Source organism: Diabrotica virgifera, chromosome 8 (assembly GCF_917563875.1).
Source record: "Diabrotica virgifera virgifera chromosome 8, PGI_DIABVI_V3a".
NCBI classification, from domain to species: domain Eukaryota; kingdom Metazoa; phylum Arthropoda; class Insecta; order Coleoptera; family Chrysomelidae; genus Diabrotica; species Diabrotica virgifera.
Genome location: NC_065450.1, coordinates 192,070,769 through 192,096,349, shown reverse-complemented (window position 1 = coordinate 192,096,349; position 25,581 = coordinate 192,070,769).

Sequence of the window (25,581 nt, the reverse complement as noted above, 5' to 3'; positions counted from 1 at the left end):
AAGGCTGTCTTTTTAACAATAAATAATTTTTGGAAAATTTAGAAACACGCAAGGTTACAAGGGAATATGCATTAGGTGGGCATTTTTTACCCACCCTTGGGCGTATAAGGGTTAAGCACTTTTCACAGTTTATTTTTGGCGACCTTTTTATGAAGTTAAGCATATTTCTTCATGGTTTTCATTATTAAATGTATAACTCCAAAAATTTTCCTTATTTCAAGAATGAAAGTTGCCTATCTCCATTTTTAAAGTAATCATATTTTAAAAATAGATATGTCTTTACAAGAAGACTGACGGACATTATTCTAACTAATTGTGTCATATACGATAACGTTTTAAGTCAAAATCATTCTTTAAATCAGTTTTTTCGTCTCCTGTAAAATTTGTTAATTTGGACTTAGGCACTTTTCATATGATGCCGACGTTATATAGCTTTAATGGTAAAAATTTTACTAAATTTAATATCTAAAATTTAGAGTAAACAATAAATTAAAATTATCAACCAGTTGTCAAATAAACTACAGGATACAGGGTACTGGTAATTTCAAGGCACTGTATAAGTGATATGATTAACTTATATTACAGAAACTTTGGAGGAATTAGTAGTTTTGAGAGTAGTTACCAAGTTTCTGGATAATCTGAGGATAAGAGCGGCACAGTTCAACCTTAAATTATCAGCAATTAAGTAAATTCTGTTGGTAAAATATTAGTGAACCGAATTTTCAGTGAACCGAGAAAGTTTATTAAAATAATGAGAGCCCTTAAAAGCAGTGATTAGTAAAATGGGGTACATTGACAACTACGTTAACGCAGGAAAGGACTTCATAAAAGTTGTTTTTATTACTAAAATTTTATCTTTCTTATTATATAAACTAATATTTAAAACTATATATTATTTCATCAAGAACTAGATATAGTCTAGGCGCCAAATAGAGGTCACCGTGTCCTGTCAATTCTGATGGACAAACTCAACGGTTTTTTATGAATTTTTGGTTGCTGATTACGAATTTCGATCCGAGTGGTCAAAAAATTGTTATAAACAATTTAACTATTTATAAGGCTCTGGCTCATAAACTAAAAGAGATAAAATAAAAATTTTTCAAATAAAATTTTTTCCTTAATAAAAAGCGAAGAAAACAAGTTTATTAAGCTTTCCAACAATTATCTAACGTCTACCGAAAAGACGGAGTAATCACGTGAATAAATGTCAATATTTTTCAAAATACATTAACTCACGCCCTTGTAGACAATACCGATAACACCAATACCAAATACCTTGTTATCGATATTATGTATAAGTCCGTGAGTTAAGGTATTTTGAAGAAATATTGTGATTTACTCACGTGATTACTCCGCCTGTTCGGTAGGCAGAGATAGAACTCAAGATATTGTAAAATTAGTGCACAATGAAAAATGCAAATTGCAAAATAAGTATTTTTCGAAGCTTCACCGATCGTAACTTATACGCATGTAAATGAGCCATAGAAGGTCTCAATTTAAAACTTAATTAATAGGCTTCCGAACAAAGTCTGTTACATTACTTTATCTTTATTTGTTTTAAAGTTATAACTGTTTGAAGTTATACTTTCCTAAAAAAAAAATTGTAGATTAACTTGTTTATAATGGTTTCAATCAAATTTGGGTTATAAACATTTATACTTTAAATAACAATAATGATATAAGAACTCAAAAGGAACATTTTTAGCTTACGAAAATGTTCGTAAGTTTATTTTTGGCCAAGATATCAATATTTTAATAGCGCGCTCTGAGGCTCAAGATCCGCTCACAACGTAAAGCGCTAACAACTCGATGAAAATTATAATTTCTATGTTTATATCTTTTTCTTAAGGTGCCGAGACCGCTTGTCGATCGTTGGCTCTCATGTTGCGCAGCATATTAACAATCATTGTCTTATTTACATCCGCACGAAATAGTTCAGTGCTAGTTTTCCCAAACCATTGGCGTAGGTTTTTAAGCCAAGAAGTTGTACGGCGGCCCACACTTCTTTTTCCCATTATTTTACCTTGCATGACAAGGTGAAGTATGTCATATTTTTCTGGGTGATGTATGTTTATATACGTTATCTTTATTTTTCATTTTTGAAGATTCTAATAAAATTTTATCATATAATTCTTATAATATTTAAATCATCGCACTGTACGTACCTCGTATAACCTTTCGATATATATTTACTTTGTCTTGTATTTTTTGTACTACATGTGAAAAAAAAACATTAAAGCTAATATTTTAAAAATACATACATATAACTAAAAATAAGTTGATTTTATTAATACTATTTTTACAAACATTTTCTTTCATACATTGGCGTCGAAAAATGTCTAATTACTTGACAGTGAGCCGATCTTGCGCCTCATATTGCGCCATTCAAATGTCGATATCTTGGCCAAAAATACATTTGCGAACATTTTCGTAATCTCAAATTGTTCTTTTTGAGTTCTTCTAGCATTATAACTTCTATATTAAAGTATAAAATGTTTATAGCTCAAACATGCTTGAAACCCTTATAAACAAATGAAATGTAAAATTTTTTTAAGACAATTATAACTTCAAACGCGTATAACTTTAAAACAAATGAAGATAAAGTAATTTAGCAAACTCGTTTTGGAAGCCTATGAATAATGTTTTAAAATGATACCTTGCAAGGTTCATTTTCATGCGCAGAAGCCGAGTTACGATCGATAAAGCTTGCAAAAATACTTATTTTGCAAGTTGCAATTTGCATTTTGCACCAATTTTACAATATCTTGAGTTCTAATTGCTGGATTTAAATGTAGTAAACTTTTATTTATTCGTTTTTTATTAAGGAACACATTTTATTTGAAACATTTTCTCCTATCTTTTTTAGTTATACTGAGCCAGAGCCTTATAAACAATTAAATTGTTTATATCAATTTTTGACCACTCGGATCGAAATCCACCCTCAAAATTCATAATCAGCAGCCAAAAATCCATAAGAAACCGTTGAGTTTGTCCATCAGAATTAAAAAGGACACGGTGACCCCTCTGGCGCCTCGGCTAATATGAAATTAATGAAAAAACGGAATATTTTGTTAAACAAATTCAACAAGCTGCGTGGAATAACTCACCTCAACTTATTCATAAAGTTAAAGGTAATAATTACCCTAAAGGAATTAGAAAACTAATCGAGGAGAATAGAAAAGTCAGAAGGTTCCGGCAGTACTCTAGAGTCTATATCTCCATCTGACTAAATTAAACTAAATCATGCTACTCAACGGCTTAAAAGAGAAATTAGGAAAAATAAAAACGCATCAATTAGTAACTACCTAAGAGAATTGATAAATCATAGCACAACTGATTATTCCCTCTAGAGAGTCAATAAGAAATTAAAACGACCGATAATGCAAAATCCTCCTCAAAGAAATACAGATGGAAGCTGAGCAAAAAGCAATTTAAAGAAGGCTAATTAATTTGCTGAATATCTTGAAGAAACATTCCAGTCAAATGAAGGTGGTAATATACTTCAATGGAAAAATGTCATACACGGAAGGTCAAATTAAACTAGTGATTCCAACACACATAAAAAAAGCATTTTTTCAAAATTAAATTTTAAAAATTTTTCTTTTAAAACCAATTTTTGTTAAAATCTGAAAGATTTTTGATCACATGTTTAATTCTGTAGAACGAGATTATTATTACATTGGTAATTTTCTTCTGTAGAAAATTACAGTGAGAATTTTTTTAAGTAGATTATTTCTGTTTAATTGCAATCAGTTTCCTAGTTTTGATAACTGTCACATTTAAGAAAATATCAATAATAAGTTTTTAGTTCTGCATTTAATGTCCAATTGTCGCGAGAGGAACACAAATCGGCAAATTTAAGCGCTTGATTTCTTTCGGTAAGATTAGAATTTCATAAATAAAACTGTATTTATAAATAATTAACTAATATTTTCGGCTAAATATTTGCTAAACTGTGCTGTTCACTTTGACAAGTTGAAAAATGTGAATCACATTAATTGTGATAAATATCACTGAATGTTTTATACAAAGACTTGAATTTTATATGTAAGTATTAAAAATTAATCTTACGAATATTATTAATTACACAACAGTAAGAATTAATAAGAAAATATTGCTTCACTTTTTCTCAAACTGGTTGTCATTGGGCAATAGCCACTAGAGCCCTGTATACTCTCGTGTCTATTGTCAGACAACAAGTTTTCGAAAAATTGTCGCATTATTCTCAATTTATTCTCACTTTCTTGTGATATTAGAGCCGATAATTTTTGATAATATCCCGTTCCACAAGCATTACGTCAGATGCCCTTCGTTACTACGCAAAAATGAACATTCGGTGACATTAATGACAAGTAATGTTTTACAACTTGTCACAGAGAACACCAAGAATCAGGTTTGACAAATATTCAGGAGAAGATATCAATAAAATATTAGTTAAAATGATTTAAAACAGTTTTATTCATGAAATAATCTCAGCGAATTACACTCGATCTCTAAAATTATTAGCAATTACTTCTTCTTCTTCTTCTTTAAGTTCCATCTTCTATCGAAGGTTGGAAATCATCATGGCAATGCGGACCCTGTTGACTGCCGCTCTAAATATCTCTACACTACTGCATTCGAACCATTCCCGTAAGTTCTTAAGCCAGGATGTTCTTCAGCAATTACTACTAATCATTTTTACCAAAAAAAAAAGGGAACAACTTTATTTTGAGCGTAACTTGCTTTTTTTGATGCTAGATACTTTTTAAAAAACAAAAATTAAGCTTTTTTTAAATCCTTCAAAACAGTTGTAATGAGCTTTCTCCAAAAATTGCTTAATTTTTTTGTTATTTTAAGTTAAAACATTAGATTTGGTATTTGACAAATATGAACCTATTTTTCATTAGGTACAACTCTGCTTCTACTGGTTCTAGAGACCTCATCACCATTTTTTCACTTTTTAATAAGTTATATTTTTGCGTCTTTTGTTGAGACTGTTGTTTTTTAATACAACACTTACTTTTTGAATTATTTGCGAAAAAAAAGTCTAAAAGCGTGTTTTTTTGTTGAAAAATGAATAAATTCACTCGCAAATAACTCGAAAAGTATTGAGACAATGGCGGATCTGTTTTGAGGTGGATGTGAGAGGTGGCTTCCGAATTTTTGCAGATAAAGTTAGGCGACAACTTCAATAATTATAATTGACTTATGCTCCTTCTAAAATATGCCCGGAATATTAAAAAAAAATTTTATTATTTAAAAATTTCGAAAAATATCGAAGTCGTGGGGAAAGAAAATAAATATAATTGAATTTTGTATAATATACCACTGGTTTAAATTGTCTTAAATTATTACCCTTTCTGCAAATATCAATAAATAGAAAATAAGGGAGCAAAAAAAAAACTGTTCTTATTCAATGTTTTTCCATAACTTTAGTTGCATTTGGAACCTTTATAATTCGCTTAAAAAATTTTTACAACATACTTAAACCGTCCACCAAATTTCATTAAAATCGACTTAATAGATTTTGCATAATAATTTTAAAATCCATTTTTTTTAAGTTAAAATTTTTCAAAAACTTGCTGAACAAAAAGTAGACCTTTTAGAAGTTTGCTAATTTTTTACATATAAAGAGGTTCACTGCCTATCTAATATCTAATACATCTTACAGAATTAAAATCAGATTATTTAAGCGGCGTCAGCACTGCTTGAAAGTTATAAACAATGTTTTGTCTTATAAACAAATACAGTGAGGACGTTTGAGTTGGAATAAATTCATTTTCTTGAGAATGGGCGACTCTGGAGATAAATTCCGAAACAGATCGATTTTTATTTTTAAATTATAATTTTTTAGCATAAACATCATACTAGTGACGTCATCCATCTGGGTGTGATGACGTAATCTAAATATTGGAATTATTTAATTAAAAAAAGTTTAATTCAAACCCTGTATAAATGACTATGTTAATGTTTATATTAGTGAATACAAAATTGAATAGCCTTCCGATTGAGCTATCACACGGCACCTATTGTCATTTAAAAAATCATCAATTACGTCATCGCGCCCAGATGGATGACGTCACTAGTATCATATATTAATATATAGTAAAAAATTAAAATTTAAAAATAAAAATCGACCTGTTTCGCAATTTATCTCTAGAGACGCCTATTCTTGAGAAAATGAATTTATGCGAACTCAAACGTCCTCACTGTATTTGTTTATAAGCCAAAAAATTTTTTAATTGTTTATTTATAATTTTAAAACAGTGCTGAAGCCGCCTAAATAATCCGATTTTAATTCTGTAAAGTGTACTGGATAGGTAGAGAAACTCTTTATACCCAAAAAAAATTAGCAAACTTCTAAATGGTCTACAAATTTTTGTTCAGAAAGTTTTTACAAAATTTGAACTTTTTTAAAAAAATTAGTTTGTAAACTTCTGCAAAATCTATTATGTCGATTTTAATAAAATATGTTGGTGAACGATTTAGGTATGTTGTAAAAAATTTCTAAGCGAAGTACGAAAGTTCTAGGTGCTACCAAAATGGTTGAAAAACATTGAATAAAATCAGGCTTATTTTGCCCCCTTATTTTGTAATTATTGCTATTTTGTAGAAAGGGCAATAATTTAAGACATTTTTAACCAGTCGTTTATCATACAAAATTCAATTATCTTTATTTTATTTTGCTACGACTTTGTTCCAAAATGAATCGTTTTAAAGTAAGCAAAGAAAATAGAAAAAAATCAATATTTTTCGAAATTTTTAAATGTTTTAATTTTTTTATTCATGTTCCGGGCATATTTGAGAAGGAGCATAAGTCAATTATTAATGATGAAGTTGTCACCTAATTTTATCTGCAAAAATCCGAATGCCACCACGCACATCCAAAAATTAACGTTTTTTCACAGATCCGCCCTGGCCTAATTGACTAGTGAAAACAGGGTGTAGAACAAAAGTTCCTTAGAATTACTCAGTTTGTCCATTAACGTACTTATTACTCGACTCGACTCGACTCAACTTGTTCCGGACATAATACACTCCTAAAATACATATCCGACAATGAAACTACGCAAATAAATGTATCAGATGGTGTAACAACAAGCAAAATAAGAACGTAGAGAGGAGTTAAACAGGGAGACACTATCTGTATCTAATCTGTACGAAATTACATTTTGATTATATTTAATTTTATTGGGCTATAACGGCTCTGTCCCTTTATTATACCGAACCAAATTTGAAACTAAAACATGCATTGAAGCATAATAATTATCAGATAATAGCTGTCACGTCTTTTTGCAGCGATCGTCCTTTGGAGAAGTGTTTTATTTGTGAATTGTTAATGGGACACTTTCTTAATCTAAATCGTAGTTCTCTATCATTATCAATTTAATTGTTTTCTCAAGTTGATGAATATTAATTACTGAATGCTCCAAAATAATTAAAGTAAAAGATAGATTTTGATACACCTTTTATAATTAAAAATAATTTAAAAAGAGGTATTAGCTGTTCGGAAAAAGGTATTATATTTCTTTTGCGTCTGTTTTCTCTTAAAATTGATGAGTATAAATAAATGAGTAGCCCGATTTAACTATCTTTTGCCCAGATGAAGAAATCCTCAACGGATGATAATTTCCATTTAGCATGTTATTGTTTCAGAGCTCAATTAAACAAAAATCATATTTAAAATTATTTTTGCCCCCCTCCCTCACATATACTACCGAATTTGTACTGCAAGATGCATTGTATAAAAATATAAGTATTGCAAATAAATCAGAAAGTATTAGTGCCTAAACTAATTAAACTTAAATAACATAATTATAAGTCACGTGAATAAAAAAAACTTTTGCATCAAAAACGTTCTGTTTCTATTGTAAACTCAATATCAGCACCTAGTAAGTTGGTTGCACTGCTTGTCAACAGCGCATGCGTACGAGCAGACAATAATCGTAATGTAATATTATTTTCTAGGTCGAAAGTCAAGTATGTTAAAACATAGCTGTATATGTATTTTAAACTGGCAGAGATTTTCGATGTTAGTAGCATATTGTAGCGAAAGAGCTGTACTTTTAATTGTGCGATATGCATTTCGCATATATTTACCATGTAGAGGTAGCAACACAGTCAAATTCACATTTTACATTTTCTACAACCCCTTGGACTATCCCTGTCCGGATTTGGCCTTAATAAATTATGGTAACCCTAATATAAGATATGTTTAGATACGGTGGAATAAATTGGCGGAGATACGTGGATGATAATATACTATAGGCTATTGATTATACTCAAAATACGATAGCTAAAAGGAACTACACCGTTAACGGGGTTTATTATATCATATGGTCAATGGATATCTATATATGAAAAAACCGCGGAGTGCTACCATTTAAAGGGGTGCGTTTTTAAGAACTGGGTGAATTAGTCCCTGGGCACAGGTTACATTAGGGTGAGTTCTATGCACTTTTGGTACAAACATACCTACATAAAATTGTCCTGGTTAAATTTCCTATCTAAATATTACTTTTTAAAGTCAATGATACTTTTTTTTACAAAAATGTATTCAAAAGAAAAAGCACAAAGAAACTCAAAAGAAAGAAATTTTGTTTTTCTCTCATAAATTTTGTCCACGACGATATAGGTATAGACATCGCTTTACAGAAAAAAAACCTACACATTTCTTCTTTAAAATTTGGTTTAGTAGAGGCAACTAGGATTTATATTTTTCGAAATATGATTTTTCAGATTTTGCCACTTACAGCAATTTTTTGCAATTTTCCTTGTTATTTCGCAAATGTTGTTCTGTAACTTTTTTCTACGTAACTTTAGGTATATGCAATGGTACACGTAATAGAAATAGAAATCAATTACCTTTAAAATGGTCTACTGTATAACGTTGTACGACTTTTTTTTTAAAGAGATTATGGTTTTTCATGGTTTTATACTTTTAACGATTTTTTATAATATAATATAAAAATAAAATAATATTATTATATAATATATTAAATATTATATATTATATATTATATATTATGTATTATATATTATATATTATATATTATATATTATATATTATATATTGTATATTATATATTATATATTATATATTATATATTATATATTATATATTATATATTATATATTATATATTATATTCAAGTATATTCAAATGGGAAATAAGCCACAATTTTACCTAAAAATGATTTTATTAACTATGGAATCTCTAACGCGAGAATTTCAGTGCCACCGTTGCATTTGGTTGTCTTTTTAAAGACAGATCACATGCTATGATTTTTTGTGGCGGATATTCTTGAGTTGGGATTGATTTCATGTAATCGAATGAACTATCTTTTAGTAAAGTCGTCCCAGGAACGCAACTCATCAATATTGGCAATATCAGTTTAAAGTCGTCTACTTTAAAATGTATAATACGTGTCTGAATTGCCGATATAAATGAGTCAGATTAAATAAATTATTAGAAAAATTTTTTACTAAGCAACAACATTTTTTTTTTAGTATTATTTTGTATTTTGACAACGACACCCGACTTGGGCGTCGAAACGTTAATAAAATCATTTTTAGGTAAAATTGTAGCTTATTTCCCATTTGAATATACTTGATTATAAAAATGCCACAAGAAAATAGCTTCAGAACAACATATATATTATATATTATATATTATATATTATATATTATATATTATATATTATATATTATATATTATATATTATATATTATATATTATATATTATATATTATATATTATATATTATATATTAATATTATATATTATATAATACCTAATATAAAAAATATTATTTTTTACATTTTTTACGATAATTTTTGAAATTTCTAATTAAAACCTTTTTCTTCTACATTTAGGTGTATATTATATTATATAATAAAAAAAGCTTGTTTTGTTTACTTTAAAATGATGTATTACAAAAAATTCTAGGATTATTTTTGAATGAGATATTATTTTTCAAAATGTAATAAGTACTTGCAAGGATTTTTGATTTTAGGATTATTTTTTAAATTTCTCATTCTAACTTTTTTTTCTTGTACATAAATATATGTACTATATATTGCTCAATAAAGAAGGCTTACTTTCTTTTCTTTAAAACCGAGTGATTCTTTGATATTTTTTTACCTGTATTATTTAAAATTACTTCTTTTACAAAAATTAGATAAACATTAGTCTTAGAAAACACCACTTTAGTTCAAATTATTTAAACGTTGACATTTAAAAAATTTTCAAAATCAAAGTCCATCTCTTTTTTAGCATTAGCTTCAATATCTTCCTCTGACACCTCACTTATCTTAGAGATCCCACAATTAGTACCCATGCACATTGCACATGCACCCTTTGCAGAATATTGAACAACTTATTCCTATCTTCCTACAGCCGCAGTTTTTTGAACATCCTTTGCTACATTTACATGCTATTTTTTCAAGCAAAGCTTGTGGTGCAGGAGCTTTGACAGTAAATATTGGAATTAATCCATATTTTGAAGTTTACCCGGCCGGATACAAAGTATTACCTATAAAAAATAAGATTCAATCATAACACACAATCACATAAAAAAGTAATAATGAGAAATTAAAAAAATAATCCTAAAATCAAAAATCGTTGCAAGTAGCTACTTATTACATTTTGAAAAAGCATATCTTATTCAAAAATAATCCTAGAATTTTTTATAATACACCATTTTAAAGTAAACAGAATAAGATTTGTTTTTTATTATATAATATATACCTAAATGTAAAAAAAAGTTATAATGTGAAATGTAAAAATAATCGTAAAAAATATAAAAACCCGTTAAAAGTATAAAATCTTGAAAAAGATACCCTCTTTAAAAGAAGTCGTATAGCATTATACAGTAGAACATTTTAAAGGTAATTGATTTTTCTATTTCTCTTACATCTACCATTGCATATGCCTAAAGTTGCGTAGAACAATATTTGCGAAATAAAAAGGAAAATTGCCCAAAGTTGCTGTGAGTGTCGAAATTTGAAAATCATATTTCGAAAACTGTAAATCCTAATGACCTCTACAGAACATCATTTTAAAGAGAAAATATGTAAGTTTTTTTCTGTGAAGCAATGTCTATACCTATATCCCCGTGGACAAAAGTTATGGGACAAAAAACAAAATTTCTTTCTTTTGGGGTTTTTTGTGCTTTTTATTTTGAATGTATTTTTGTGAAAAAAAGTATCTTTGTCTTTAAAAAAATATATTTAGATAGGAAATTTAACCAGGAACAATTTTTATGTAGACGTGTTTGTACCAAAAGTGCATAGAACTCACCCTAATGTAACATGTGCCCAGGAATTAATTCAACCATTTCTCAAAAACGCACCCCTTTAAATGGTAGCATTTCGCGGTTTTTTCATATATAGAGATTCATTGACCATATGAAATAATAAAACCCCGTTAACGTTGTAGTTCCTTTCTATAGTACATAATCAATAGCCTACTAGTATGCTTTACAGGAACTAACAGGCAACCTGACCAATTTCTATCAAACATTAATTTACTTCATAGTAATATTCAGTTTACAATAGAAACAAAACAGAATAAGTCCATAAACTTTCTATATGCAAAAATTACCAGACTACACAACAAACATGAATTTTCCGTATATCATAAACCTACCCATACTGACACAATTATACACAATTCATCATATCATCCCACACAACACAAATTAGCAGCCTTCTATAGCATGATACATAGACTGACAGAAATTTCCATGTCAAAAAATAACTTCGAAATAGAACTGAACATCATTAAACAAATAGCAGTAAACAATGGCTATACGCTGTGAGCTCGTACGTAGAGGGGATATTTACAAAGTCGCGAGCGCCAGTAGTGACAAGTCTGTAAACGTTTACCGGAAATTTGACATATATGTTAAAGTGATTAATTTAAAATTAAAATTAAAAACAATAATTATAAAAAATATTAGTTGGTTAAAGTTGTGATATATATTTTTACCTTAAATATACTTACGTTTTAAATACTGAATTTAAGTTTCTTTAATGTTCCTTAATATTAATTATAAATTAATCTTAGCGCCATCTACACGATAATTGTGAAAGTATCCGAACTAAGAAATTCATATTTTATCAATAGAACGTCAAAATGATTAGCAAAATCTTAAAAAAATCGATTACGATTTAATTACTTTTTTGCGTTGTAAATATTAAGCGATAACAATTAAATAATAAATTTAAAAATTACCGGTGAAAGTTGAGTTGGTAACCGCTAGGAGCGACACCAGCGAAGCTCAGAGCATATAGCTCTGAGCTTCGCTGGTGTCGCTCCTAGCGGATTATTAATGCAACTTTCACCGGTAATTTTTAAATTTATTATTTAATTGTTATCGCTTAACATTTACAACCCAAAAAGTAATTAAATTGTATTCGATTTTTTTAAGATTTTGCTAATCATTTTGACGTTATATTGATGAAATATTAATTTCTTACTTTGGATACTTTCACAATTATCGTATAGATGGCGCTAAGATTAATAGATTAATTTATAATTACATATTAGGGAACATTAAAAAAACTTAAATTCAGTATTTAAAACGTAAGTATATTTAAGGTAAAAATATATACCACAGCTTTGACCAACTAATATTTTTTGTAATTAATGTTTTTAATTTTAATTTTAAATTAATCGCTTTGACATTTATGTCAAATTTCCTGTAAACGTTAACAGACTGGTCATTACTGGCGCTCGCGAATTTTTAAATATCCCCTCTGCGTACGAGCTCACAGCGTATAACGAACAAACAATTAATACAATTTTAAACCAAAAAATCCATAAGAAAGCACTGAAATTAGTCTATATACCACCACAGAAAGAACCCAGTACATTCTGCTCTATCACATATAATGGCAAGGTGACAACAAAAATAGCCAGATACATAAAAAAAAGAGAGGAATAACACCAGCTATTAGAACTAACCACAACTTAAGCAAATATATTAAGAACAATAAGAGCCAAAAGAGAAAACAAATACAGAGTGGTGTCTACAAACTAACTTGTGGTGACTGTCCTAAAACTTACATGGGTCAAACTGGCAGAACCTTTGACAAACGCATAGCAGAACACAAAAGGGCTTTCAACAAAAAAAAACAGACACTTCTACATACGCACTTCACTTTCTAAATCATAATCATTCTTTTAATGAAGAGTTTCAAATTCTGCATATTCAAAATAAAGGCCTTAAGCTACTTTTATTAGAATCTGTGGAAATTAGTAAATTAAAAATACAGATATAATTGTGAATGACCAACTCGAGACAAACAGTTCCCACTCCTCAACCTCTTCAGTTAAAAACTTTAAAAAGGCAAACCCATAGTAAACTAAATCACTTGAGAAATGCATTCTGCCGAAACAGCTGTAGTCACATAGTTATCGTTTTCAGTGTTTTATTGTTAGTATAAATAAACTTCCATCAAGTAGCGGTCGAATCCATCAATTATTCTGTTTATTTTTTGCCACCTTTAGACGTATCGGACGAGTTTGACAACTGCCACTGTGACAGTGGCCATTTTAGTTGACGTACTCCTCTGATACGTTTAAAGGTGGAAACAGTAAATAGAATGTAAATTTATAGGTTTTTATCGCAAAAATCTTAAAACTCTTCTAGATTCATTTCTTTTTATCTCACAACTTAATATGTTTTCCATCTTTTGCGTTATTCTGCCGGTTAAAATAACGCAAAAGATGGAAAACCTAACAAATTGTGAAATAAAAAAGATGAAACTAGTAAAGGTGTAAAGGGTCTATTTCACGCTACGTCTTATTGTACGTTTTGTGTGTCATACAAAACGTACGACAAAACGTACGTTTTGTCAATAAGCGGATTTAATTTTTTCGATTGGACAAGACGTACCTACGTTTTGCTGTTTTCACGCTACGTCTTATTGTACGTTTTGTGTAATAGGACAAATCCTATATACATTTTTTGTTTCCACAAGACGTACGTTTTGTCGTACGTTTTGCATGACACACAAAACGTACAATAAAACGTAGCGCGAAACGAGCCTTAACATTATCGTAATGAACCTATAAATTGGCATTGCATTACATAGTGTCCCAGCTCTAGAGGTCTGTGACAGAAGAATTTTATATATATTTACACTCATTTGTATTTGTCGGTTCTCTATTACATGTAGCGTATCTCCAAATTCATTTTCATCCTCTAAAACCGTTTAGTAGTTACATTAAAAAGGTAATTAACTGAGATCTTACCTGTGAATAATCAGTTAAATCATAATCATAAATCAGTTCATAAACGAACGATCAGTTTAGGACAAAAATGTTGATAAAATTTGTGATTAGGATAGATTTTAAAATAAGCTAATATTTAATTTATTAAATAATTATTTAATTAATTTAATATTAATTAAATAGATATTTTATGGATATTGATTACCTATGGCAAACATTATTGTATAACGCGATGAGTTACTAAATTAAACTAATTTAATAATAACTTACTTTAATCACTTAAGTTTAATTACATATTACCTATGCATGTTTCTGAACCGAAAGTAAGTATAAGTTCTTATATTTTCATACAACGTTTTTCTTTCTCTATGGTTTCTGAAAGCACGCATTATCAATTTTATTAATTTTCATGTCTATTAATGGCTCTTGGTTGTACTCTTCCATGACTTAATTTTTCAGCATGCGATTCTTAACTCCTTTTTCTTTATTGAAATTCTGTTCTTTGCCCTTTGCTTGAAGATCGTCTTTGAATGTTTCTGTTCTGTATCCGAAGCTTTGAAGTCGATTCTATGATCATTTATTTCTTTACCGAGGCAGATCATTGGTCTCACCATCAAATCCTTCTTTTTTATCCGGGCTTGTGGTAGGGATGACCAAGCGGGGATTTTTGCAGTTAATCGAGCGCGTTAGATTATCATGTGGAGAGAAACCTGGTACCTTGCAGATGTACCTCTACCATATATTGGCTCTTAACACAAGGAAGTTCGTTAAGGGGGGCCCGACAAAAAAAATCTATCCTTAAAAATACACGAAATTGTCAGATTAAGATAAGGTAAGTTAAGTACATGCAAAAATGTGTATTATTTAAAAAATCTGACGATTTGGGCGGGGCGTAAGGAAATGGGCGAGTCAAAAAGTTTCACAAATAAAGCGAATATTTCGCGAAATGAACGTCAGATCGAAAAACTAAAAAGTACGTCTTCAATATTTTTCAAAAATCTATTGAATGGTACTAAACATGACACCCAAGGAGAGAGTGGTGGTAGATTTAAAATTTTACATACAAACCCCGCGATATTTCGCAAAATGAATATAAGATCGAAAAACGGCAAAATACACTTTCCAATGGTACCAAACACGACACCCCACAATTATGGATACATGGCTTTATAATCAGAAAAAATGATTGTTGGTAATGAAAATTTTAAATAAACAGTAGAAAGTCCCCACTAAAATGGAAAAATTTTACTTAACTTTTTTTGGTTTTAGCACCTAATAATCACAACCCAATAGGTCCCCATAACTCTCGAGTGACTGCAAATTTAGCATACTTTGCTCCCCTACCATTGTGACTGACAACACCTTTGCCGAACTACTAAGTTAACTCAACAACATTGCAAGCAAACTCATAGATGTCAAGCTTAACACGTTTGGTGTCTATCTTGAACAAACGCTACTTGGCGGATATCACGTACTTAAATGGTTCATTTAGTAAGGCAGTATTACCGCCGACACTCGTGTATCGTCGGCACCTTTGATGAAACCCTCGTGATGACACCCCGTTATCGTGGGCACTAAACGAGTTAAGAAACCATGCAGCATCTTCCGGGGACTATCAGGTAGGGATGGCGGTTTTTGACAAAACACCGGTTTTCGGTTATACCGTTTTTTTTGCTTACGGTTTAACCTGGCTAATATAACCGGCCAAAAAGCCGGTTTTTCCAAAAACCGGTTTTTGGTTTTTTAATCCAATAGGTTACAATGTTACATTTACAATGCACTTTAGTTTGCAATACTCCACTCGACTCGATACTTGATATCAATAATATGATCAAAATTAGTACTATCGAAAGAACATCAATACCAATATAAATAAAACACAATTTTTAATAAAACCATGTTATTCTATTAATTATTATATTTATTTTTTATTTTATTAATGTTATATATTTATTGATTATTATTAAATATAATATAGAGTAAAATTAATATATACATATTGCAATAATATACAATTTAATCCAACCATTTCAACTTATTTATACAAAATTTCCCAGACTCTTTCAAATGGGATTTAAAAAAAATAGTATCAACATAAATATTTTACTTAAAAATAAATTGAATATTGCAATTTATCTTTTATTTTTACTACCATCAAAAAAAATTTATCATGTATTTTTTTAACACGTTTGTATATTTTTGTATAATAGGTATATTTTAACTCATTTAATACTTCCTGTATGGATGTATCATTTTGAAAACGTAGGAAAATCCTTGGAGATTCGTATTCGTAATCGGTAATTCGATATTCATAGTCAGACATTATTTTTGGTAATCAGAAAAAGTCATTCACCCATTTTCAATGTCAAGAGTCAAGTGTGAAAAATAGATGATGTTTGCGTCTAATTCACCAGATCACTTCTTATGTAAATATTATGATTACAAATATCTTTTCAACGAAATATTATAATAAAACTAAATTGTTCCTGGCTGATGTGAGTTTGCCCTTTCACTTTGCTTCTGTATTTATAAAATAAAATTTGAATTATGGTTTTGTTGGAAATAATTACTTGAGAATAATAATTATGATTGGGATCCAAAATAATACCTAACCTAATCCTAATCACCGTAAAAACCTAATAACCGGGATAAAAAAACAACCGGTAAAACCAGTTATTCCGAAGTAAAAAAAAACGGTTTTCGGTTAAAACCGGTAGGTTTTTCCCATCCCTACTATCAGGTGTTTCCTACAACTGAATATAAAGACCAGCATGACTATAGAAAAGATGCTGCTTCGAGAGATAAATAAAAACTGTAAATTCTGCAGTATAGCAATCGCATTCATTAAGTTTTTTTTAAACAATATGCTTAAAAATGACAGCTACAATCTATACTGGGATCGTACTGTGCTCACAGACCATTCAATATGACATACATAACCTCTCATAGGTACTAAATCTGAAACAAACTATTATGCACCTTACTGTTTGAAGGTTCAATATTTGAAGACAAAAGAAATAACACCTTTGAGCTAAAAGAAGAGTTACTTGATGGCCCAAGAATACTACAGCAAAAAAGGACTAATAATTTAATATTCACCATTGGCGCGCATACGGGTAATATGAGCCGTGATATTACCCGTATGCGCAGGCGCGGATCTAGAAATTTATAATAGGGGTGTCTAGATTTCCCGAAAATATTATTATCCAGATTCAGCTACACGGCTCATGCTCTCTCTAAGGCTCCGAGCACAATGCGGTCCCAGTATAGCTTGTAGTTGTCGTTTTCAATCATTCTGGTTGGGACGTATTGATACCAATGGAAAAGGTCGATTTGGAGAAGTCCCAGTTTATTGCCTAATTTCTGGTGAATAATATTTGCTACTGAGTCATGGTAATCTTTATAATTAGTATCGACAAACGACTGGGAGCTCACGGTAAGATGTTGGATAGTTTATTTTTGTTTGACATCTATATCGGCATTTGTCATTTTGGACTTACGAGTCTTCAGGTAATTTTTATTTGGAATAACTTGATCTTGAATGGCCAGTATTAGTTTTACTCATCCAGATTCGTATTTTTGTTTTGCTTAGAAAGGTGATTTCTGCTCATTGCTCAAATCAAGGGCGGATCCAGGGAGGGGGCCATGGGGGCCATGGCCCCTCCCGAGAATTTAAAAAAATATAAATTTAAATATATGTCGTTCAAATGTTTGTAGTTTCAAACACAATATGTACAAAACGTAAATATACATACGACTTCTGGATTAGAATTTACGAAACGCAGTAACGGAGCCTTCGAGAATGATATAGGATGTTTTGTAAATCAAAATAATAATAATACTTTTAGAAAGTGCCAATTGTTAGAACGACCTTGGCACCCATCAAAATCGTATCAATTTCTATATTCTGTACACACAAAGAATAAAAAAATGAGGCGTTATTTGGGTCACCAGCATTTAGAACAAAGAAGTTGGTTGGTACTTTCGCACATCTTTCGCTAAACTCATGGGCAAAGACGGAGCTATACAAACCCATGAAAACATCATACCACAAGGAGTGAGCTCAGGTTGGGCTGGATTTTCTGCAACCCCCAAATGTCAGTCATTAAAAGACAATCATGCAGAGGTCTAAACAGATACAAGGAAATAGAGAAAGGCTACGACCAATAGTAGAGTCTATAATGTTCTTAGGTCGACAAAATATTCCTCTAAGAGGCCACTGTGAGAATGGCCTTCTGCTTCTGGACGAAGATGATGGGCCTAGCAATGAGGGGAATTGTTAAAGTTTAAAATCGCATCAGGAGATAAGACTCTTAAACAACACCTATCCACAGCATCTTCCCGAACAACATACATTAGTAGCACCAGTTAAAATCAATTGATAACATGTATAGGTGAAGAAATAATTGAACAAATAATGAATCAGGTTCAAACTGCAAAGTATTACTCTGCCTTAATTAACGAAACGACCGCCGACAAGTTTTGAATGTCTTTATGGCATTCAAAAGTGTGTGAAAAGTGCCTTAAAACTCATCATTATAACCCTAATTTTAAAAATTACCCCCGGACCCTCCTTTACTCCCTACCCAAAAAAAGTTCATGGCCCCTCCCGAAAATCGGTTCTGGATCCGCCTTTGGCTCAAATTGTGCGATTAAAGTAGATGTCTCAGCCTTCGTCTGACTATAGGTTCTTAACTTAGCAACCTGGTTGTCCAGTTGCTCGTCTATGCCCATAAGTCCTCTTCCTCCTAGATACCGCGGTAATTTTGGTCTCTCTACTGCAAGTGGATGACATTTTTGTGCCTTTGTGAGAAGTGTTCTTGTTTTCTGCTGAAGACTTTCTATATTTGTTTTTGACCCCTTTTTAAGTAGCTAAGGCCACAAATGACTAGTTAAGCGCGAAAGAGGCGTTATTATTATTTTGTATTTAGCCATACGGCCTTTGCTTTCTCTAAGAGGAAAATTAGCTCATCCTAGATACGTACGGTATCAAAAGGACCGAGCTCTGGTGGGGCTCTTTGCGTCCTACCGAGCCCTAGGTGACCCATATTCAGTCGCAGCAACGGCTAGCAGCCCCTTGGAAAGATATTGGATGGATACATTTTGAAATACTGTACATTATTTTAAATGTGGAAAACATAGTGTTGCATAAATAAATAATTCAAATCAAGCATTTTGCGTGAAATAGTTACAGAAAATGAAAATTTATAGCAATTATGTTCCTTTGCTGAAGCCGGAATAATTGTAAAACTGTACAAAAATTATATTTAAAGACTAAATACAATAGGGGGGTCTAAGGCCCCGTTGACCCTCCTCTGTATCCGCGCCTGCGTATGCGCGTCAATGGTGAATACTAAATTCTTAATTGTATGTCAAAAATGTGCAATAACTAAGTCTTAAATCCTATCAAAGTCGATTTGCATATCTCAATCATGTTTTAAAGCAATAAATAAATCGTCAGTTTGTAAGAAAAATTCCAACACTCTCTAACTCAGAAACGAAGCATTATTATTATTATTATACATAAACAAGGGCAGAGGGACAAGTCCCTATTATGCCCAAAAACAAAGAAATTACATAAGTAACCTACTAGTAAATACAATAAAAAAAAAAAAAAAAAAAAAAAAAAAAAAAAAAACAACAACAAAAAAAAAGATACAATTTGGGTTTACATAAAAAATATTTTAACTGTAATAGAAAACTGTCAAGTCTGTTTTTAAATGTGTTGGTAGAGGGGGCTGAGACAATGTTATCATCCAGGTTATTCCAAATATCGAAAACTCTATTTGGTAAAAAATTATGTCTTGGTCTCGTACAAAAGTTCTCTTTTTTCAGTTTAAATTGGTGACCTCTAAGGCGTTCATCTTTATTGATTGTAAAAATTTCGTCGAGATTTCCGAAATTAAATTTTAATATTTTAAATGTGGTTATTAAGTCGCCGCGTTGTCGGCGAAGTCCAAAAGAAGTTAGGTGGGCCATACTGAGCCTTTCTTCATAGGAAGGTCTTCTCAGTCCCAATGGAATTCGAGTGGCTTTTCTTTGGACGTTTTCCAACAAAATTTTGTCTCGAACCAAATCAGGATACCACGTTGGGCCAGCATATTCAAGAATCGGTCTTATGTAAATAGTGTAAAGTTTACAGAATGACTGCATTGAAGCTCTCGAAAAACACCTCCGAATAAGATATAGTCTGGAGTTCGCACATTTACAAATAGACTGAATATGGTCGGACCACGTTAGGCTGCTGTTTACAATAACACCGAGGTCGTTATACGAGAACACTGAATCTAATGGTTGTCCGTTAACGAAGTACGGCACAAGTGGATTGTTTTTACCAATTCTAAGCACTACACATTTTTCTGTGTTTAAGGGTAGTAACCACTGGGAACACCAAGTAAAAATAGAGTCCAAGTCTCTTTGGAGGGCTAACTGGTTTGTGATAGGATTGGCATATATTTTTGTGTCATCAGCATATAACGATATTTTACTTGAAACATAGGAAGGAACATCGCTGGTATAAACCGTAAAAAGCAGAGGTCCAAGGACGGAACCCTGCGGCACTCCACTTTCCACTAACCTGTCCTGTGAGAAAGATTCGCCAACTCTAACTTTGTAATGTCGATCTGTCAGGAAATCATCAATCCAACATAATAAAGTACCGCGAACTCCGAAATGTTCTAGCTTATGTAGAAGTCTGCGTTTAGGAACACGGTCAAAGGCTTTAGAGAAATCTAGATAAACAAGGTCGACCGGCTGTGAACTGTTAATAGATGACGTCCAGTCGTTAACACAATGTAGGAGATTGGTTAGAGTAGAGCGACCAGAAACAAATCCATATTAAACAAATCATTAGCGGACTTAGTTTTATAAAGCAAACTCTAATTTTTTTTTAATGTAGAATTACCCCTTGAAGTTTGACATACTTATTTAAAAACACCCTGTATTGATGAAAAACATGGCTAATTGTTAAAGTACCTAACTTTTTTATTGTCCAACATAAGCGAATGAATGTAAAAAAATAATGTTGAGAAGATATGAAGCTATAGATGGGTTTTAATTTGAGTATGTTATAAATGTTAGAATAGTCAACAGGGCGATGCGAAGATTTAGAAAAAAACACAGTTTTATTGGTACACCCGGTATACAATGGAAATTTACCTATTTAGCAACAATATTATTACTGCGTATTGCAAAAGAAAAAGGTTGTAACATATTAAAAAATCACTTAAATCGGAAATTCGAGACATCAAAATTAACCCATTTTTAAGGTGTCCGGTTAATTTTGCACCCCAGTGTATTTAAAATTTTTGCATGATTTTATTAGAAATCTTTTCTCAAAAATTAAAGGTACAGTTGCTCTTTTGTGCTACAGTTAAAACTTTGGTTTGTAGATTTAATATTTTTGTTAGTGTAGCAAGTATATAAATATTGAAAAAAACCTTTAATTGAAATGCATTTCCTTTTCTTATAAATTCTCTTTGGAGGCGAAATCACTTAAGACGTTTTCTGTCTTTTCTTTCGCCATTTTGCATAACTTTCTTTGTGCAAGAAATGTACATTAATTCACTACATTAAGTCAACAACACTCGGGACCATAAAGAGAACAGAGCATTAAAAGGCTTTCCCAATGCTACATAAATTTCAGTCTCCAGGAGCATTTGCATATTGATGAGGATGTAATGAGGATATAAAAGGGTTGCCGAAAGGGAATATAATCGAATCTTTCTTTTCTTAAATATTTTACGTTTGTTCGATAATCCCTCCTGCTGGCGGTCTGCAGACTCTTTAAATAGAAAATATGATCTGGTAAATCCTCCTCAGATTTGGGACAAAACGGTGAAAAAAATAAATTTTTATCTGATGCAGGCTTAGGTATATCTCATTCGGAAAAACATTGGAACGGTTGGCTATAATTATTTATATACATCACAAAAAACAACAGGTAATACCTTTTAAAACTTTATTTAATCATGCCCTTGGAACAAATATAAACCGGGCAACGATAAATAGACCTGGATCCCGCGTAAGAAAAAAAAGTTGATTAATAGCAAGCTGAAAATTTATTAATAGCTTAACGGTGTCTAGTCGGACAAACTTTGATGCACGGAAACCCTAGAAAAGGGGAAGTTTTAATTGTGGAGCATGATAAACGTGTCGTCCTGACAAGTTTATGATTGTGAAAAATAGCAAGTTGTTTTTAAGTTTATTCAATAGCCAACGTTATATAATATATAAAAAAATGTTTGTCCGACAAAAATGTTGGGCATTTTAACGAGTCCGACACGTAGAACATGTCACATCACAGGAATTATGTTGGTGATAAGTAGCAGTCTGATTTTTGCATAAAAGTTTAATGAAAGGTTAAAAAATCAGTTGGAAGTTCTGTCCGACAAAATTAATGGGAAGTTTTCGTAGTCCGACGTTATAAACATGTTAGATATAGACAAAAATGATGGTGATAAATAACAAGCTAATTTTGATTGTTTTATGTACAAATTATATTTTGTAACGCAAAAAGTTATATGTCGGACAAAAAGTTTGGGAAAATCGAAGGAAATTAATAAAAAATCATTTTTTCATAATGACTTAGTCGCATATTGATAAAGCTATTTTAGTTTTATATTATTATTTATATTCACATACTTGCATTTGTATGTACATACATGCACAATGCACACTCCAAAAACACTGAGGTAGGTATCAATGCATGTATATATTGCAAAAAAATTATTTTTTTGGGTGGAATTTGTTCTAGATATTCTCAAAATGATAATGAAAAGTATCATAGAACATCTGAAAGCAATATCTTAAATGAAGTAAAAGTCAGACTTACTCTCAATCTTTATTATAACTTCCGACGACCAGTTTCGCCCTTTAAAATTTGTAGAGCATCTTCAGGTCAAAGGTAACAAGTTACAAAATGCTACAAATAAAAACCAGAATTAGCACATTGTCTGGTTGTAAAAGATGCTAAAGATCCATATGATCAAGCCAATGTTGAATAACATACATAAAAGTAGCGAAATAGCATACCAATGCACATGCAAGCATTCATGGGGGTGGTGGTACAAAACTTCCCTCAAACGCAACAACATGCGCAGAAGTATGCTATATATAATCATGCAATCATAACGTGTCGTACTTATATTCGGATACTAAGAGGTCTATCTATCTCTTTTAACCAAGCGATCCCGCGCATGTGACAGACAAAGATGGCTAGACCACTCAATCCATAGTATTGGCGTTACACCTCGATGCACAGAGGTGTCCATACTTTGCCTAATCTACTAGTTAGAATGTATTACAGTGAGGTACCTAAATGATGTTGAGATAAATCGAAAGATATCAATTGTAATTGATTATAGGTATTTTTGACATAGAGTAATCACCCGATATTGAAATTTCAAAAATTATTTTTTTAAATTGTCCGACTATGAAATCTACCCCTTATTTTTTTCCGACAACAGTCATTCTTGGTAAGGAATAATTTACTTAATTAAATTTCGTTTTGGTCGGAAAGCTATTTATCACCAGCATTTTTCCGGACGGACTACAAAAACGAACCGAACGGAAGTTCGAACGTTCGTCGTTCAAAAAAGTTAGAATGTCGGACTACAAAAACTTCCCATTAATTTTGTCGGACAGAACTTTTAATTGATTTATTAACCTTTCATTAAACTCTCATGCAAAAATCAGACTGCTATTTATCACCAACATTTTTCCTGTGATGTAACATGTTCTACGTGTCGGACTCGTTAAAATGCCCAATATTTTTGTCGGACAAACATTTTTTTATATATTATATAACGTTGGCTATTGAATAAACCTAAAAACAACTTGCTATTTTTCACAATGATAAACTTGTCAGGACGATACGTTTATCATGCTCCACAATTAAAACTTCCCCTGTTCTAGTGTTCCCGTGCATCGAAGTTTGTCCGACTAGACACCGTTAAGCTATTAACAAGTTTTCAGCTTGCTATTATTCAACTTTTTTTTCTTACGCGGGATCCAGGTCTAAAAATGATTTCATACTAAAGCTGGATTGTTAGGTATATAAATTTTTGAAAGTTATTTAAATCGTTTGGTGAACCCATGTAAATATTTAATAAATAAATTAAGGGGATGGCTACGTAGTTTCTGGTTCACTGCTATTCAAATGGGATTCTTTTTTTTTTCGAATCCTGAGGAAACTAATAAGTATTTTTGAAAAATTTAAACGCAGAATGAAAGATTACCTTATTAGCGAGGGCCGAAAGTCCCTGAGAACTTCTATAAGGTTTATTTTGATAAGTTACAGGTGTGAAAATCTAAGAGAAAATTTATTGTTATTTTTAATTTCAAATATCTCATTCAAAATAAATTTTCTATTTATTCTAAGGGACTTTCTGCCCTCGGTAATAGCTTAGTCTTTCATTCTGCGTTTAAATTTTTCAAAAATATTTATTGGTTTTTTCAGGATTCGAAAAAAATGGACGCAATGTCTGTGGTAATATTTTCTAAATCTATCTTTGTCATAAAGGGTGTTTTTTTAGAGGTATAGAACTTTAAAGTAGAATAAAACAAAGATTATTTTTTATATTAACATGAAATTGACTTTATTTGAAAGATAATTTTTTGACATTATATTTTAAATATGACTTCTGGCATATGACTACCACGGCTGGCTCTGACGTAGTCTAATCTGGAGGTCCAATTTTCGACGACTTTTTCCAACATTTGTGGCCGTATATCGGCAATAACGCGGCGAATGTTGTCCTCCAATTCGTCAATCGTTTCAGGCTTATTGGCATAGACTAGCGACTTCACATAACCCCACAGAAAATAGTCTAACGGTGTTAAATCGCACGACCTTGGAGGCCAATTCACGGGTCCTAAACGCGAAATTATGCGGTCACCAAACCTTTCCCTCAATAAATCCATTGTGGCACGAGCTGTGTGACATGTTGCGCCATCTTGATGAAACCACAGCTCCTGCACATTATGGTTGTTCAATTCAGGAATAAAAAAGTCAGTAATCATGGCTCTATAGCGGTCACCATTGACTGTAACGTTCTGGCCAGCATTGTTTTTGAAGAAGTACGGACCAATGATTCCACCAGCCCATAAAGCACACCAAACAGTCAATTTTTCTGGATGTAGTGGTTTCTCAACATACACTTGAGGATTATCTTCACTCCAAATACGGCAGTTTTGTTTGTTGACGTAGCCATTTAACCAAAAGTGAGCTTCGTCGCTAAACAAAATTCGCTTATGAAAGTCGGGATCAACGGCAATTTCGTTTTGGGCCCATTCACCGAATGTACGCCTTGCTAGGTGATCGTGTGCCTTCAATTCCTGCACGAGTTGAATTTTGT